This window comes from Sinocyclocheilus grahami, unplaced genomic scaffold (assembly GCF_001515645.1).
Source record: "Sinocyclocheilus grahami isolate Dianchi unplaced genomic scaffold, SAMN03320097.WGS_v1.1 scaffold50.1, whole genome shotgun sequence".
NCBI classification, from domain to species: domain Eukaryota; kingdom Metazoa; phylum Chordata; class Actinopteri; order Cypriniformes; family Cyprinidae; genus Sinocyclocheilus; species Sinocyclocheilus grahami.
Genome location: NW_015505229.1, coordinates 387,366 through 399,340, shown reverse-complemented (window position 1 = coordinate 399,340; position 11,975 = coordinate 387,366). Strand labels below are relative to the sequence as shown.

Genomic DNA, 11,975 nt, shown 5'->3' with positions numbered 1-11,975 from the left:
ACACACACACACACACACACACACACACAAATGCTTCTGGCACTAATCCAGTGGCCCCCTCCAACGGAGGGACATTGAATGGTTAGGCAAATGGTTGTGTAGCTCGTCACACGGCTAACAGCTGAGCTCTAAGCTCTCCCAGAAGAGCCTCACCCCACAGAGCAGCTCCAGTCAGCTCTTTCCAGACCACTGCTCTCAGACAACACACTCAGTGATTAAAGCAGTCCCACTGCCCTCCTAGTCCCCCCCCCACACACCCTGTGCCCCTGTCCCACACTGCTCGCAACACACACATGCAGAGATCACTCACAAAAAGGCACATGAAATCATCAAGGTTTTTGTACATGTACCATACAAAAAGAATATGATAAGATTTTAGTACTTTGGTGTATAAGAAGTGTGGTAATACCACAGTATTTTAGGACATGTACAGTTGTAATCCCATATAAATATCATTGTATGTGAATATGATAATCGTTCAGCACTGTGGAATATATCAAATTGGCATGGTATTATCATGCTCTTTTGACATGGTACCAATGTATATGAATATGGTAATCTTTAAGCACTATGGAATATAACTATTAAAATGGTATTGTCATGTTATTACCATGGTATAACCATGTTTACATTGACTGGCTCAAAATAAACCAGACCTGTATGCATATTTACATTTTCATATGGTTCCTTAGTTATTTATTAGGATTGGAAGAGTCTATAAAACTTGGGCATGTGTTTGTTCTGTATTCTGTTTGTAATATGCGAGGATTTTGTATGAAGGATTTGCTACATTAGTATTTTTTGTACAGATAGTTATTTTATTATAATTATTTTGCTTATTTATATATGTTTTGATTTTTTTAGAAAAGCCTTTCTAGGGACATGCATTGCATGAGATGCAAATTAGTGCCTGCCATAATCTCTATGTGCAGTGGATTTCATGTTTATTGTATTGTCCCTATCCAAATAAGCATATAACTAACTAACTAAATAAATAAATGTTTTAGGGAACATATTATGGTATTTGGTATATTTTTGTTAAGTGAAATTAAAAATATATATATGTTTTTGTTATATGAAATGAAGCTGAAATATTATAAAATATAAATATTAGATAAAAAAACCTCTTAAAAACTTCAAAAATAGAAATGTTGCCTGGGCAACTGAAAAAAGTTAAATTACTAAAATGACTAAAACTGAAAAAAATAAAATAAAATAAAGATGAATAGAAATATAAAAAAGACAAAAGCGCATAAAAGTAAGACTAAAATGAAACTGAAAATATAAAAATAAAATCTAATGCAAAATAGTATGAATTTTAAAATTGTTTATAAATAATACTTTTACAACGCAGAAAGAAAGGTATTTCTATTGTACTTCAGGACATTACATCATGGTATTACCATGTTGTTTTGGGTATGGACTATAGTAATATAGTACATAGTACATAATATAGTGACGGTTCAGTGATGGCATTCATGTACCATGGTGATTTTCCAAGTATGTTTTGGTACTGTGATATATCAAAGTACCATTACCATGATGTCTTTGATATGTACCATGATAGCATCGAGGTAAAATCTTTCAGTACTATCAAAGTGCCACATTATTACCATGGCTTTTTAATATCATGGCTTTTGTTTTACAAGTAAAATTTGTAAAAAAGTACAACCGCATTACCATCTGATATCACCACTGTACCATGACACCACTACAGTACTTCTTTGTAAGAGATGCCCCACAGCCCTCAACACAAAAACACACACAGTCTGTTCCATAAACATTCCCCCACTGGAAACACACAACCACACGCGTGCAAACAGACACATGCAAATCCACAAGCCGCGCGTGCACACAAACACGAGGGACACAATGAAAAGCATTCAAATCTGCTCCCCGGACTAAGAGTCAGCCAGCACTGTGGGAACGCTTCCTCTGGACACCAAACCAGAGGAAAGAGAAAGACAAACGATAGCCGTGACGCACAACTCTGGGAGGAGAAGATCCAGCCATCCTCTAATCACCTTATCTGATCGCTCACAGCAGCTGAGAAAACAAGAGCCACGGGTTCAGCTGAAAATACTTCTCTTTCCAACCCACACAAGCACACTATCCTCAAGAGCAGGACCCGGGCGCCGCTCCTATGACCCCACCGCTGCATTCGGGGTCTCGAACCCGCCCCCTTGAGCTCAGAAAGTATTTAAAGTGTGGAAATCCCAGGTTTAGAAACATCACAGGCAGCTGTAACATCCAACACAAAGAAAAGACTGTATCCCTGCTGAGTAGCCTTGCCAGGGTGGATCAAACCTCAATTAGAGGATCAAACCTCTATTAGAGGAATAAAAGAAAACGGGGAATGCCAGAAAGCGGGAGCTAGAAAGAAAGAGTGCACATGAGGTAACCCAAACAGCCTAAAGCAAGAAGGGAAGAAATTAAAAATCACAGGATAGTTTCCTCACACAAGTAGACACACATCAAGTTCTTCAATACGCTCAAACACACACAAACGCATGCCGTTTACACCGACCCGGTTGCGATGGTCTCCCCGGCAGAACTCCCCTGTTGTTGCCCGTTCAGGGAAAAAAACGCTGGAATAAAGGACGAAAGGAGCTCTCCTCTTTGTGAGAAGAAGCGCACACTAGTTCTTTCTCTTTTCTCTGTGTCTCCCTGATGAGGAAGGAGAAAAGAAGCTTCTCCCCAGAGATGTAACCCCCCCACCCCCTCCCTGAGGTTAATCCCAGCCGTGGCAGCCTCCGTCCCACTCCGCACTCCTTACTTCGTCCTGTGTCGTGGCTCCGGCTCCGAACTCCAGCTTGGCAGCCCGAAACAGAGAGAAGGGGAAGGAGAGAGAGAAAGAGGACAGACGGCAGTGCGAGCAGCAGAGTGAGAACTGCCTCATGATGAAAGGCGATCCGCTGATCTCATCAAGCAGGGACACCAGGCAAACAGAGAGAGGGGAGGACACGCCCCTTACCCCACCCCCGACTCCTGCATTCTCCTCCCTATGGTCTTTCACACTTTTGGCTCAGCCAATCAGCCGAGAGCTACTCATAAACACGCATGCTTTGAGTCTCCAACCTGTTTACTTCCAGTGCTCGGATATCTGTTTTGAAAGATAATCTGACTCCAGCTTGAGTGGCAACAACTTTATGAGGATTTAGCATTTCTGTGCTTATGTCGACATGAGATATTCAAATTTAACATTGCTTAGGCAAAAATGGCCCTATTCGGACATGACCCGTCTTCCCTTAGAAGGTCAAGATAGTTGTGTTTCACAGATTTGCTTGGTGATTTTAATCCTGTTCAAATGGGAAAAAACAAACAGATAAACAAACAAAGAACCACTGTTGAAATGATGGCGCAAATGATCTAAAATATGTTTTTGGCTTACGCGAGGAAAGCTAACCCGTCCATATACGATATAGGAATGTAAGTAGTTATGCTACTTTGCTGATTTTCTACACTCTAAAAACTGCTGGGTTAAACATTTTATAAAATATATAAAATAAAAGTTATTTTGGCAAGTTGGGTTATATGTTTGACCCAGTAATGCAAAACATTACTTTTAACTTTAGGAAACTACATTCAATTTAACCGCAAAAAAAGAAGATAAATTAACATGTAAATATGTTAATAACACTCTCTTAACACCACAGAAATGAAAATATTGTAAAATCTTATGTAAATATGACATAAGACACTCACTGACGTTATATTAAAAGCACCTCTTCCGTTCAGTAAAAGAGTTAAGACTATTTCTGAAGCGAAATCCGCGTTCAATATAAAGCTCTTTTCCGCCTTCCATGAAATCTCAAAATACTACTGGACTCAAACAATGAATGATGACTTTACATTTTTAATCTTTACTTACCATAAACCGTCTTTCACTCACACTGGCTTCCATCTGAAGACGCTGAGAAAATGGCGGCTTCTCGCACTGGTGTCGTCCGATGTTAACGTGACATGCATGCTCTCTTTCACGTCCACGTTCCCAACCCAGCATCTCTGGGTTATAGATCAAGACCAATTTTCAACCCAAAATTGGGTTAAAGCAACCCAACGTCCTTGCCCAGCGGTCTCAACCCAGAGTTTTTTAGAGTGTGGGTAAAATAAGATGGTTCTACACTGCTAGTATGCAATACAGCATAAAAAGAAAATTACATTATTTTAATTCAATCAAATTTAATCAGTGAGGATCAATCTTTCCTTAATCACATACGCAATGTTTTATTTATATTTTCATAGAACCCTGGTATTTATGAAATGCACACATTCAGACAACAGATAATTCCACTGTAAGTAAATAAATAAATAAATACACAATACAATAAAATACTAAATACATTTAAATTAAAAATGAAAATAAAAATAAAATGTAAAACACAAAATAAATAAAGATACAATATACTAAAAATACTAAATCAATAAAAAAATTAAAAATAATTCTGAAATAACAAATAAAATAAATTTTATTAAATAAAATACTAAAACAAACAAACCAACTGTGGGTTTCTTTTGTGATACTTGCTTTTCTCAAAAACACATCAAAATGATATCCAACACAATACGTCACATCAGTAGGTATTTAGCATACATTAATTAATTCAGCAGAAGCTTTTCTGCCAAATAGCAACCAAATAGCTATTCTAATCCAATCAACTGGATGTGCACTGCTTGGAAAAAGAAATAAATAAAACCCTAGACAAGTCTATTCTGGTCTGAATAAATCTTAGACAACATTTTGCTATGATGATTTTGCTTGATCTTTACCCACTGTGCTACACTAACCCCACATCTTTAGGTCAAACATTTAACAGGCACACTTCTCAGTCAAGCTCCAGATCTTGAATAAACACCATCTCCCTTCATCCTGCAAGCCCTGTCAAACCCCAAACGCACTCAAATCCCTCTGAGACACCCTGAATGTACTCAGTCTTTCAGAGTGACGTGAGTTTCCTGACCATTTCCTCCAAGGCCACACACAAAACGAAAAGTCTGCAGCAGTAAAGAGAGAGCGAGTCGCTCTTGCACTACCCCCTCTCACCTTCTAGCTGAAAACTCAATCAGCCTTTTCAAACATGCTGACCTCCTCTCTGTGGAAGCTCAGTCTGAAAGAAGCGCAAGTTGCCATGAAAACATACACAGTCGTGTCGGATCAACTGCACCAGACATACTTTAGGGTCATTTACCTTTCCTCTAAATATACAAGCCACCTAGTTTAACAAAAACTAAAAATCTTCTTCCAGCCAAGTGGAAAAGAAACTGTGACTGAATATCCACAGAGGTTGGTACTGAGTGAAAGCCGAGATGCAAGTGAATGCAGATGCAAGGGTTATTCCACCCTCAAGTTATGAGATTCCCAAATTAATGAGGTGGGTTTCTCTATTTTGCAAGTCTATATAATATCATCTGCAAAATTTAAATTTGTTCACTTTAAAAATCACTCATAATAACCAGCCACATGATTTGTCGGATCAACTGCACCAGACATACTTTAGGGTCATTTACCTTTCCTCTAAATATACAAGCTACCTAGTTTAACAAAAACTAAAAATCTTCTTCCAGCCAAGTGGAAAAGAAACTGTGACTGAATATCCACAGAGGTTGGTACTGAGTGAAAGCTGAGATGCAAGTGAATGCAGATGCAAGGGTTATTCCACCCTCAAGTTATGAGATTCCCAAATTAATGAGGTGGGTTTCTCTATTTTGCAAGTCTATATAATATCATCTGCAAAATTTAAATTTGTTCACTTTAAAAATCACTCATAATAACCAGCCACATGATTCTAAATATCATTCATACACATTTCTTTGTTACATAGCACAAATATAAATATCTGTGTGTACCAGGTTACAATGTTTTGTATGTACTGTCAGTACATGTAGCACTACATATACAGTAAATAGTTATGAAGTGTATTTTTAAAAATATTATATATAAAATATGTTATATAAATATATATTAAAAAATGTGTTTTTATTGTTAGTTCATGATGCTTAATGCAACTATTGTTAAAAACTATTTTTATCATGAACTCTTATCAACTGACTTAAATTTTTTTTAATTTAAGCTATTGACGAAACAATAAAAAATGTATGTTCTGTACCTTTCTGTTTCCATCAGCTGTATTTCTATTGAATATTGTGTGTTCTCTGTTGACATCAGCAGTCCCTTGCCACTCATTTAGAAATGATGAATGTATGCTGGTCCTACAAAATGAACATAGTCAATAGTGGTTCACTTCAAAATATATCAACATATATGTAATCAATATTGGTTCACCTCCAAATCGGATGGCTAATTAGACATCAAGTGTTCCATGGTTTCAATGAGGCATATAACCCCTTTTTATGCAGACTTGTGTGCTTTTTCTTTATGAGCACATAGGTTTAGAAAGTCAGCTTTTGATTCATCCCAGAGACTCAAATCTTTTGAATCATTATTAGTGAGTCACTGAATCATTCATCGAACCAGTTAGTTAAAAGTGACCAAAATTCTTGACCACAGCGAGTTTTAGAATAATTTAAAAATAAAAAAGCAGCACTACATTTTTTTTTAAAATCTTGTCTACTGCTGGGCATGACATTTATCTTCAGAAAAAAAGACAACCATAATAGCCTACTTGTATAGAAATTATAAGTTAAAATTATATCATTTTATTTGTGTATCATCATTTATTCTTTTCATTTCATTTTATTCACTTGCATGAAAATGATTCATGATTTAATCACTTTAAAAATTCCAAAAAACACAGATTTGTTTATGAAACACAACTATTTTATATTAACGCTAACTTGTTCTTTCAAAGTTCTTTCATATCATAGAACTACTTTGCACAAAAAAATGTTTTAATGTTAAAGCCCTCACTAAAATCTTTTATATCGAACTGGATCTCATATCGGGTGTCTGTGTAGAGGTTGTATTTCCCAGAATTTCCCAGAAATCCCATGGATACAGACATAAAGATTTGCACATTTGTCCACAAAAAAAGGAGTGTCTTTGGGCAAAGCAAAAAATCAGAAAAGATAAACATACACACCATAGACAGCCAACAATACAAACCACCATACAAAACATGAACCTAAAAACAGACTTCAAAACACGCACTCCAGACAACAAACACAGGACATTACAAATAAAACCTCTCAGGACACAATCACAGAAACCAACACGACAGACGAACTGAAACCACAGACACCACTCAAACATGACATCACCTTCCAGTTGCGGGAAACAAGCTCATTTTAACACTGGTCTAGAGATCTGGCAACAAGCGGCAATGCTCCATTTTGTTGTCTCTCTTAGCTTCGATCCGGGTGTGATGATTCTGCAGCTTCACATCAATATGACGTCTGAATATGCAGAGTACAGCATCAGGCTATAAATTTGGGAAGGGAACAGAATCAATGCCTTAAGTGGTGGAGAAGTGGCGCAGAACTTAGACGGAAGGATGGAGGATAAAATAAATGATACATTTGGCACGACAACCTTCCTCCCTGCCAAAATCTTTCAATCTCCTTCCTCTGTTCCTTATATTTCAGTCTCACTCTAATCTTCCATTTCAGGTACAGCGTCCTCTTTTATGAGTGTGTTCAATTTTAATTTCCCACCTCTACCATCTGAGGTCTTATACAGCCTTCAAATGATGCCGGAATGATCATATTTACGAGACGAGGACAAATGAACATCTCAATGGTATATTTAATAGTTGAGACATACTTTATGTTGTTATATTTCTATTTCAAATAAATGCCTTTTATTTCTAATTCACATAGGAATTTTGAATAAAATTAATCAGTTTCCCAAAAATCTTAAACAGCTCAAGTGTTTTCAACATTGAGCACCAATCAGCATATTAGAATAATTTCTGAAAGATCGTGTGACACTGAAGACTGGAGTAATTTTTTGTGAACACTAACTATGACATCTCAATGAATCAATCACCCTTTTCATGAACAAAAACTCACTGCTGGACTGAACAGGAGGGGGGGTGTTGTTCATTCAGTTCGCTGTGTGAGTCAGTCTTGTTCACTAAAAGGAAAGAAAGAAGGCTGACGAATTATGAATATGTAAAACTGACTGATGACCCACACAATTATATTAAATGATGAAAGGACATGATTGAAACAGCTCATATTTAAGCTACTATTATGGTCTTTTTTCCTGTAGCATGATAAATGCCATGCCTAGCAGTTAATGGAGGGATACAATTACAGATTTGCTTTGTTGCGAGAATGCTAATGATGCTAAAACACTCTTTCAGAGGTCCATTAGTAGACTTGAAGACACACGTTTAAAATAAAAAGACTTGTTTCAGCCACAGACATGTTTTGAATAAATCAGCTGTGTGGAAAAAGAGTTACTGAATAAATGTGAACAAATCTTCTTGGTGAACTGATTCAGAAGATTCGATTCACTGTGATGAATTAAAAGTCACAACCTGTGTAAAGGATCTTAGAGTTTACAGCATTTCCTTCATGCCCTTTCATTTGAGGTCATGTCCTGTCTAATCTAAGTGTCTTTGTGTGTCAATGTTCTTGTCACTTATTGAGGTCCACAACAGTGACCGTGGGGGTCTCTGTCTCCGTGAATGTTTGTGAGGTCAGGGGAGGGCTAAGAGGTCAGGGTTTAATCAGCTTAATGGCCTCTCGTTCATCTCTTTTCCCCCAATGACCACTGTGACCCCCATGGCAGCTGTTGATCTGTGTGTGACCCTAAAACCACCCACAATAAGATGATCCACCCTGTCCCACCTCCACTGGCCCTAAGACCTCAACAAAGACACATTTGGGTTAATTATGAGGATAAAACTTACAAAGCCCCACATGATGCACTCAAGTGGGATGGATGAGATTGGTATACAGTAACAGTTGCTGTTTCCATCAAAGCTGCACATTTAATTTATGCGAATAAAAGGAATATCACAAAAACAATGTGCAAATAAAGCAGCACTTCTATCTCATGTATTCAAGAGAAAAAAAACATATTTCAGGCAAATTGCCGTAATTCAGAAATAGAAGGGAATTCACTGTGGGTCTTGTATTTATAAACATAACAAGTTAGAGCATGCAGAACATGTAAACATTTTTCGAAATTCATGTTCAGTGGCAGATGTCTGGAGTGAGAATGTGCCAGACAGTTCTGGGAGGTGCTATTAGTCAATCATTTTGGCTAATCAACTGTAGCCAATCATGACCAGAGCAATGTGTTTTCTTAGCTTTTTTTTGTGAATTGAGTCACATGACTTTATAGTTAGTAAATGTGTTTTCACTGTAGTTAGAACAGTTTGTGCTTGTCTCTTTTTCCTAAACCTAGTGTCCCATCACTGCATACTGTATTTAAGTAGCAACCTAACATTCACCATTTACAATTTTTTAAAAACTTTTTGCAGTATTACATTAATTACAAAGTCAGTAATAAAAATAATAATTAATAATTCATTAAATAATGAATTATTATTTAATTCAATTAATTAAACAATAATGTAATATTTTAATTCAGTAAATAATTATTTTATTCAAGGATGCACTAAATGGTTGCTTTTTAAATTTCAAATAAATGCTTCTTTTTTGACTTTCTATTGATGAAAGAATTCTAAAAACTGCATCATGGTTTCCATAAAAATATTAAGCAACACAACTGTTTTCAACATAGATAATAAGAAGAAATCAGCATATTAGAATGATTTCCGAAGGATCATGTGACACTGAAGACTGAAATAATGGCTGCTGAAAATTCAACTTCGCTATCACAAGAATAAATTCTATTTTAAAATATATTCAAATAGAAATGTATTTATTTAGTAATTGTGATAATATTTCATAATATTCCCTTTTTTTACTGTATTTTAAATGTGTTTTCGTAGAAGGCAGCTTAAGTTAACTACCTTTTGGAATATATTTTGTGTCAAAACCTCTGTAGGCAGCTCTCTAGGTTTTGGAACAAAGCAGCTCGTGGGGGTCTCTGTCTCCGTGAATGTTTGTGAGGTCAGGGGAGGGCTAAGAGGTCAGGGTTTAATCAGCTTAATGGCCTCTCGTTCATCTCTTTTCCCCCAATGACCACTGTGACCCCCATGGCAGCTGTTGATCTGTGTGTGACCCTAAAACCACCCACAATAAGATGATCCACCCTGTCCCACCTCCACTGGCCCTAAGACCTCAACAAAGACACATTTGGGTTAATTATGAGGATAAAACTTACAAAGCCCCACATGATGCACTCAAGTGGGATGGATGAGATTGGTATACAGTAACAGTTGCTGTTTCCATCAAAGCTGCACATTTAATTTATGCGAATAAAAGGAATATCACAAAAACAATGTGCAAATAAAGCAGCACTTCTATCTCATGTATTCAAGAGAAAAAAAACATATTTCAGGCAAATTGCCGTAATTCAGAAATAGAAGGGAATTCACTGTGGGTCTTGTATTTATAAACATAACAAGTTAGAGCATGCAGAACATGTAAACATTTTTCGAAATTCATGTTCAGTGGCAGATGTCTGGAGTGAGAATGTGCCAGACAGTTCTGGGAGGTGCTATTAGTCAATCATTTTGGCTAATCAACTGTAGCCAATCATGACCAGAGCAATGTGTTTTCTTAGCTTTTTTTTGTGAATTGAGTCACATGACTTTATAGTTAGTAAATGTGTTTTCACTGTAGTTAGAACAGTTTGTGCTTGTCTCTTTTTCCTAAACCTAGTGTCCCATCACTGCATACTGTATTTAAGTAGCAACCTAACATTCACCATTTACAATTTTTTAAAAACTTTTTGCAGTATTACATTAATTACAAAGTCAGTAATAAAAATAATAATTAATAATTCATTAAATAATGAATTATTATTTAATTCAATTAATTAAACAATAATGTAATATTTTAATTCAGTAAATAATTATTTTATTCAAGGATGCACTAAATGGTTGCTTTTTAAATTTCAAATAAATGCTTCTTTTTTGACTTTCTATTGATGAAAGAATTCTAAAAACTGCATCATGGTTTCCATAAAAATATTAAGCAACACAACTGTTTTCAACATAGATAATAAGAAGAAATCAGCATAATAGAATGATTTCCGAAGGATCATGTGACACTGAAGACTGAAATAATGGCTGCTGAAAATTCAACTTTGCTATCACAGGAATAAATTCTATTTTAAAATATATTCAAATAGAAATGTATTTATTTAGTAATTGTGATAATATTTCATAATATTCCCTTTTTTTTACTGTATTTTAAATGTGTTTTCGTAGAAGGCAGCTTAAGTTAACTACCTTTTGGAATATATTTTGTGTCAAAACCTCTGTAGGCAGCTCTCTAGGTTTTGGAACAAAGCAGCTCTGCCCTCTTCGTAACCTTGCAATAATGTTAATTCAACTTAAGAACAGAAACAACTCTTCTGTTCCAGTCAGGCATTGTTAAGGGCTTATCAGACCACTAAACAGAACCTGACTAATTGGCAGAATGTGTGTGTTTGTGTTATTCCACTCTCCTTTCTTTTAGTGTTATCACCACAAAGGCTCTGTTCTGTTTAAGCCAAATAGCCGGCATATGTTGTGGGTGTCCGGCCCTTGTAATTCAACCCTGGGTTCTGACATACAGAGAGTAGCGGATGGGATGGCTGATTTGCTAATTCTATCTGCTGCTACTTCTCTCTCTGAAATATTCAGAGACACACGGGCTCCTGTTACCTGCCCGGCCAGCAGACGAGGGCCTACGGATCCACTTTCCGACCACAGCATCTCCAAGGGCAACAAGTACAGAGTATGTGTCTGCATGCAAGAGAGAGCTCACATTTGTTTGCAATGGTATATGCATATGCAGAAGACGTAGTTTCCTCTCCTCTCGCTCTCTTACGAATGAGTGTGTGCGTGGTCACTGTTGGACATTCTCAGAGCCCTTTGCATTATTTATTGTGCTGCTCCAGGTCAGTATAATCAAAAGGCTCCCGATATGTTCAGCTTACGCTATGCGAC

General features: G+C 36.6%; 1 protein-coding gene across 3 annotated transcripts in view; it reads right to left on the bottom strand.

The window, feature by feature from the left end:
- The window catches only part of LOC107583109 (SPRY domain-containing SOCS box protein 4-like), a 59,176-nt gene extending 56,272 nt beyond the window's left edge, over positions 1-2,904 (bottom strand). Inside the window, exon 1 of one of the 3 annotated variants that reach the window (XM_016269208.1) lies at positions 2,777-2,904. The gene's annotated coding sequence lies outside the window, so the exon portion shown is untranslated. The other 2 variants (XM_016269209.1, XM_016269207.1) reach the window with 2 other exon arrangements.
- Positions 2,905-11,975: the final 9,071 nt, after the last annotated feature.